At 40.1% G+C, this 6918-nt stretch overlaps 1 pseudogene; it reads left to right on the top strand.

Moving 5' to 3' along the window:
- Positions 1 to 5870: 5870 nt before the first annotated feature.
- On the top strand, positions 5871 to 6507 carry LOC123247519 (annotated as a pseudogene).
- Positions 6508 to 6918: the final 411 nt, after the last annotated feature.

The raw sequence follows: 6918 nt of genomic DNA, 5'->3' as shown, positions 1-6918 counted from the left end.
TTGAATCATCCTTACCTTCCTGGTATATGTTTTACTCAATTTTAAACAATAGTCATTTTTAGGAGTTCATCATAGAACCATAGATTTAAACTTGGAAAGAATCTTTAAAAGTCATCAAATCCAACCTCCTCATTTTGAAAGACTAGGAATCGGAGTCCAGAGAGATGAAGTAATTTTACAAGGGTCACAAATCTGGTAAGTATCTGAAGCAAGATTTGAACTAAGGACTTCTTGACTTCAGCTCTAGAGGTCTATCCACTATGGTATATCAATAGTGTTAAATTCAAATGTAATTTTATCTGTTTTGATTACATATTGATTTAAAAATGACAAATTAATATTACATTATATTTTTGTTATTTTATTAAATATTCTAAATTACATTTTAACTTGATTTCAGATTAACTCAGGAGATTTGTAGTATCTCTAAACTAGAGATACTACCTCTTAAATTCTCCTTTATCCTTATTTAACCCCAAATAAATAGTCAAAAATTTTCCAAATTTTCAAACATCTAAACAAATCAGTCATTTTTATTTCCTAATGGAAACAAGAGAGGAGGATACAGAGAGAAGAGGGAGTAAGGAAAAGAAGAAATTCATGCAAAATATCATTAGAGAGAAGACAGGCCGTGGGTAAGAATTAGAAAGGGGACATATCTCCTCATGCTACCATTGCTGCTGTCATCACTGTAGCCTCAAGGGAATTAGTAACAGAGAATGCCAAGATATTAAGTTAAAGACTACCTATGTTATGCAGAATTCACATGAAATATACAGAATAATTTTTAGCAATTTCTGTTGCTGAAGTAAAACGGTGATACCCTCAGCTTTGTTGTCTGATTCTCATTAAGATTGCCTCTCTAACTTTTATTTCTTACAAACTGGTTTTTCTTTCTATTTCCACATGTGTTTTTAGAAATCCATTTCTTGGAGGCAGAGTCAAGATGGCAGCTTAGAAGCAGCAAAAGTCAATACCTCTAGGAAAACCATTCCACATCAATAAAAAACAAAGCACTTCAAGGGGGTCAGAAAACCAAATCCAACAACGAGATAGAGCTATGGGGACTCACCTGCTTGATTCAACTTAAAAGATACGCAGAGAAGATTGAATTCTTGGGTTTAAGGAAAAGAAAGAAGGAAGATCCCAATGCCCTTCCCCCACCTACTGTGCTGAGCTGTGGGTAGGTGCTGGGATCTTGGGATGAAATCTCCAGACTGGAAGGAGTGCCTTGCTACCGCAGCTACTCAGGGCTCAGGGCTCTAACCACAGGTGGCAATAAGGCAACTAGAGGAGAGGGGCAGAGAGGAAGGCAGCCTGGTCACAGCCTTCAGCCACCATACCTCTATCTTAGGTCTTTGCCTCTGAAGTTTTGACCTCAGGGCACATTCAATACTACAGATTAACTCAACTGGCTTAATCCAGTTCATCAGTAGTGCAAAGAAGGAGCCTCCAGAGGACAGAAAAGCTCAATATCACAGAGTTAATAAACAAACAGAAGTCTACAGACAGAAAGCCAAACTTAACAACAAGTCAGAGCCACAGGTCTCTCCTGCTTGAAAAGGTACTTAGATAAAGTTGAAATCTCGGGTATAAGGGAAAGATCCAACACCCCTCCCCTAACCTATTGTACTGAGACCAACAATAGGAATCTGGTTGACTGGGATGCCAAGGAGAAGGCTGCAACCCTGATAGATGTTATAAAGAAGTAGGCAAAATGTTGATAATGGGGAGGAATAACAGGGATAAAGGGTGATGACTGAGTTAAGGGAATGAATAAGCAATCTTGGGTAGTGAGGAGGGATAAAAGCTGATAGTAGGGATGAGCAGGAGAATGAAGGAGATAGCTGAGTATAGGGAAGGGATGAATGAGGAGGTAGTATATAGGAAGGTAAGGGAATGAATGGGAGTATATAGGAGGGCAGCTCAAACAGGCTTATTCACTGAAACTAGAGACAGAGGGTACTGGGAGGAAATTAGATTGGAACCTTCAGGCGGGGAAGGTATCTCTAAGGTACAAGAGGAATTTGGGCCAGTCAGAAATGTTTAGATCAAGGCTGGGGGTTCTCTTGTTAATTTCTAAAGTCCTTTGAGGGAGGAGTCAAAGGCTCCTTCCTGCCAGTGAAATTGATGTCTGCAGGAAGTCTCTGCTGGGTACTTCCTGTCCAGGATGGATGCCTAGGTTTCCCCCAAGGAAATAAAAAGAAAATAATTCTTCCCTCTTCAGCCTTTGCCTTAATCTTCAATACAATCATTCACCAGAGGCTTTGTATAGGTAACAAATGGGATTTATTAATGTCAGGGATAATCAGAGGGAAAGAGGTTTTAGGTTTTTATAATTGCTTCTAGGGAGAAGGCTGGGGCTGGGGGCTGGGTCACACGAGAGGGTTAGACTGAGAGAGGCTGGCTCTCCCAGTCAGGAAGGTTTGACTGCCTTTGAAGTAAAGTATTTATCAAATCACTAAATTACGGGTGGTTTGATCTAGGATGTCTTACTTGCCTACAGAAACTAAACCCACAATGTCCAACCACCAAGCCCACTCTTCCTCCCAAGGTCCAAAGGGAAATTCAGGGGAAATAGCAGAGATGTAGATGGGGAGATCAGGGAGAGGTCCAGAGAAATCAGACTAGGTCCAAATGCCCCAAAAGACAAAAGCACAGGCCAATGCCAAAGCCAAAAAGCAAAAGCCCTTCAGTTGGAGCTTCAACACTATAGTATCAGGCTCCAACTGTCTTTCTGTGAATATTCTAAAACTTCTAACTGCCAGGGCTGTACAGTTGAATTTGCAAAAGCAAAACAAACAAACAAACAAACAAACAAAACAACTATTGCTGCAACCCTGCATTATAGAGAGTACGTTGGTACCACCATGGGAAGCTCATATTTCTAAGCATTCCTGAAGGAAAGACTGAACTTAAACATAAAATTTGATGCCCAAATACAGAACTCAAGAAAATCACCAAAAGGTTAATTAAGAAAGGGGAAAAAAATTAAGGGACCAAATAAATTCAAATGTTTTGTATTCCTATATGAAAAGATGATATTGGTAACTCTTAAAAGTTGTTATCATTAGGATAGTTAGAAGAAGTAGTATACCTAGAGGTTACAGTGATAAACTGTATAGGATGACATGTCAAAAAATATATAAAATACTAGAGGTAAAAAAGAGAATAATACTAAGAGAAATGGGAAAAGAGATAAAATGGGGTAAATATATATTTCATAAAGAAGTGCATGGGGGGGGGGAGAAGAGCAATGCAGTGGAAGGAAGGAAGAGTTTGGCAACAGGTAATACTGAAATCCTAAGCTCATTGGAATTGGCTCAGAGAGGGAAGATCAGTCAGATCCATTGGGGCAGAGAATTGTATCATGCCCTTTTGTGAAGTAGAAGGATAATAAATGGGCTGGTGGGGATGGGGGCAATACAAAGGACAGAGAGGTTGGGAGGTAGTTTAAAAGGCACTATAGTAAGAGGGGAATGATAAGAAGGGAGGGGGTGGGAAGGGAAGTAACATTAGGGAGGAGAAAGGGAGGAGACTGACTAGAAATCCATTTCTCTAAAATTCCATATTTATCAATGAATTAGTGCTTTGGCTTTGTTGTAAGGGAATTAACTTCCTCTAAGACACAGGCCATGATGAATGATCTATAAAGGAAGAGAGGGTAATAGATTTTATTAATGTTGAGAGGTATTTCATGGTACAAAAATGGGACCTTGGAACAAACAAAAGAGATTTTGTTGATGCATATTATATAGTTCTCTATAAGCACATAGACATATGAATTCAAACCAATACCAAACCCAATGAGTCTGAGGTAATCTTGTTGGAGGAACCAGTTTACAAATTAATTGGACTAATCTGACAGAGGCAGATGCTTCAAGAACATATTTCTTTTGTTCTTCCTACAGCAGGTTTGAAAGAAAACTAATCACAACCCTCTGCTCCTAAGCAGAAGAAAGAAAGCGTTTTGACTAAATAGAAAGTCATACCACAAAGAAAATTTAAGGGATATCATCCACATGTGTGAGACCAGAAAAAGGGAATAACTACCTCTGTTTACAAACTATCTATTGTATATACTATTATTCACATCTGCAATCATTTCTTGATTTGCATTAAGAAATTTCCAAATTTACAACTCCAGATTTTCAAATTCCTTACATTTCTTTTGAATCAAAACAATTCTCATCCTTTTTTCATATTCCAGCCTCTTAAATACTTGAAGTCAAGTGCCATAATCCCTTTTTTGCCTTTTCCTTTTCCTTTTTACTACCTAAATGCCCCAAGTTCTTCAACTATTTCTTAATATCACCTGTTTTCCACTCCTCTCACTATCTTAGTAAAACTCTTCTGGAGATATTGTCATTTGTCTGTGCCTATCCAAAATTATAGCACCCTAAACTAAACATAATATTAGAAAAGTGGTCAAAATATTATATGGGATAGCAGAAATAGCATGACTTACGATTATAAGACTCCTGAATGCAATTTTTCTATGAATACATTGGCTTCCCTGAGACCATCATACCAAAGGTGGCCATCTATTATATCTTATTATTTATCTTCCATGTTACCAAGAATCAGGTTTATTTTCTTTATTGTTTTTATTCAATTTCTGAACTATTCAATTAATTATTTGCAAAGAGTGGGTGTTAATGGTTCATGTCCATTGGAGAGAAAACTTAAATGCAAGATCTCAGGAATCTGTGCTTGGATCTGTGGTCTGTATTTTATTAAATCAATGTCTTACACATGTAAAACCCAGTGGAATTGCTCATTGGCTATGCGAGGGGAGTGGGAAGAGGGGAGGGAAAGAACATGAATCATGGAACCATGGAAAAATAGCCTAAATCAATTAATTAAATAAAATTTAAAAAATCAATGTGTTAGATAAATACACAAATGACACTAAGCATCCACGAAGATGATCGATCCCATAGAGGCAGGTCTAGGATTCAGAGACAGAGGCATTGGGAGCTCACAGCCAACAGAAGGGAAAGGGGTTGCACAACTGTTCAGAGGAGGTAATAGAAGGCTCTTTGCTGGTAAAATTGCAGAACTCTGTTGCATTTCCCATGTGGGGTTCTATGTCACAGTTCCCATGTAAGGAAGAACCTTGGCAAGAGCAGCTAGTCCACAGCTCCAAAACAGACAATTCTAAGCCCGGAACACAGAACAAAAACAAGTTAGGACATTTCTCACTTCTTCACACCACCTTGGAAGAACTGAAAATTTATTCGTCATAGAACTACATGTGAAAAGAAGAGCATGAAAAGCCTCAAACTTGGGACAATAGTCTCTCACACCCAGGAGCAAAGCCCAATTTTTACGTAACTTTAAAAATCAAGAAATAGATTGGATGAAGAGTAAACGGAAAAAGAACCTGACCATAGAAAGCTGTTAAGGTGACACAGAAAATGATAATATAAACTCAGAAGAAGATAAGAAAGTCCAAACCTTTACAGGCAAAACTTCAATGGAAAAATGTGAATCAGGTTCATATAAAAAAAATAATGCCTAGAGTCAGTGGCAGCAGCTGCAAGCAGTGGCACAGGCTGGGGGGTGGGGGGGAGAAGGAGGGGAGCCCGGGAATGGGGGGGTGCAGCGTGGGGTCAGCGTCCACTTGGTGACGCTGACTAATTGTTGCCGCCAGCCCCTTCCCATCTGCCTCTGCAGCCGCCACCACCNGGGGGGAGGGGGGGGGGGGGCGGGGGGGGGGGGGGTGCAGCGTGGGGTCAGCGTCCACTTGGTGACGCTGACTAATTGTTGCCGCCAGCCCCTTCCCATCTGCCTCTGCAGCCGCCACCACCACCTCTAGGGTCGCGTCCTGAAGCAAGAATTGCGGACTAGAAGAAAGGAGTGAGACCATGGAGGGCAAGAGAGGCTATCAAAACAGGAGCTTGGATGCCTGGCCCGCTTCTTTGGTGGGCGAGGCGGTGGGCTGAGCTACTGGAAGGCAGATCTGGTGAGAGTTCGCCTTACAGGTAGGAGTCCTCCGTCTCCGTATTTAATATGGATCCCAGATATCTTGTATTGGACACAAATGAGTTTATTTTACCCACTGGAGCCAATAAAATACGGGGCAGGTTTGAATCGGCCTTTTTTTTTTAACCATTGGAGGATGTTTTCTAACAGGAAAGTTTTTTAACACTTGGAGTAATGTATGATTTAAACCTGAGATTGGAGGAAACACAAAAAATGCCCTGGTCCAAGACAAGAAAAGTACAGATTTTGAAACTGGTGACCAGGCAAGGAGCACTATGGGTTAATGCTCTTGGCTCTCTGGCTCCGCCTTACAGTGCATTTGGTGTTGTCCTAGAAAAAACAGGAGGTGCAGAAGATGATATCAATACAGTAGCAGCTGGGGCTGGGACAGGAATGTTGTATAAATGTACTTAAGGTGATCTGACAGGCCTAACCCTTACTAGTCTATATGCCTAATAGAACAACTGGGAGCACCTGAAAGGTTCCGTGACAGGAGTCACTTTAGAGAGTGGACTCTAGACTAGAGAGGACACAGCAAAAAGATCGACATGTGGATTTGTAAAATCAATTTGGGGTAATATCTGATCTGCCTATATTTAGTATGGAAAAAAAACAAAACAAAATGGGATCTTGGGTCCTGTCATGAAGATCACTGGTGCACTTGACCAGGACTGATACTTCTGGTCAGTAGTGTTGAAGCCAAAAGCATCTGATGCCTCAAAGGGAGTAGCACAGTGATCATTTTCTCCTTTGAAGAATCTCTGCTTCATGTCTACTTCTGAAATAAGACTTATTCCCAGATTCAGGTCACATAATGGTCAACATTATATCACCAGGTCTATTCATTTAATGATTGTGAACTATAATACACTGCTTTATTCCCAATAAAGAGTGTTTCTAGGAAAAAAAATAATTACTAGAAGAGCTCAA

This window comes from Gracilinanus agilis, chromosome 1, assembly GCF_016433145.1.
Source record: "Gracilinanus agilis isolate LMUSP501 chromosome 1, AgileGrace, whole genome shotgun sequence".
Classification (NCBI taxonomy): Eukaryota; Metazoa; Chordata; class Mammalia; order Didelphimorphia; family Didelphidae; genus Gracilinanus; species Gracilinanus agilis.
Note: the sequence above shows the minus strand (reverse complement) of the source record. Positions and strands in the feature narration are given on the sequence as shown.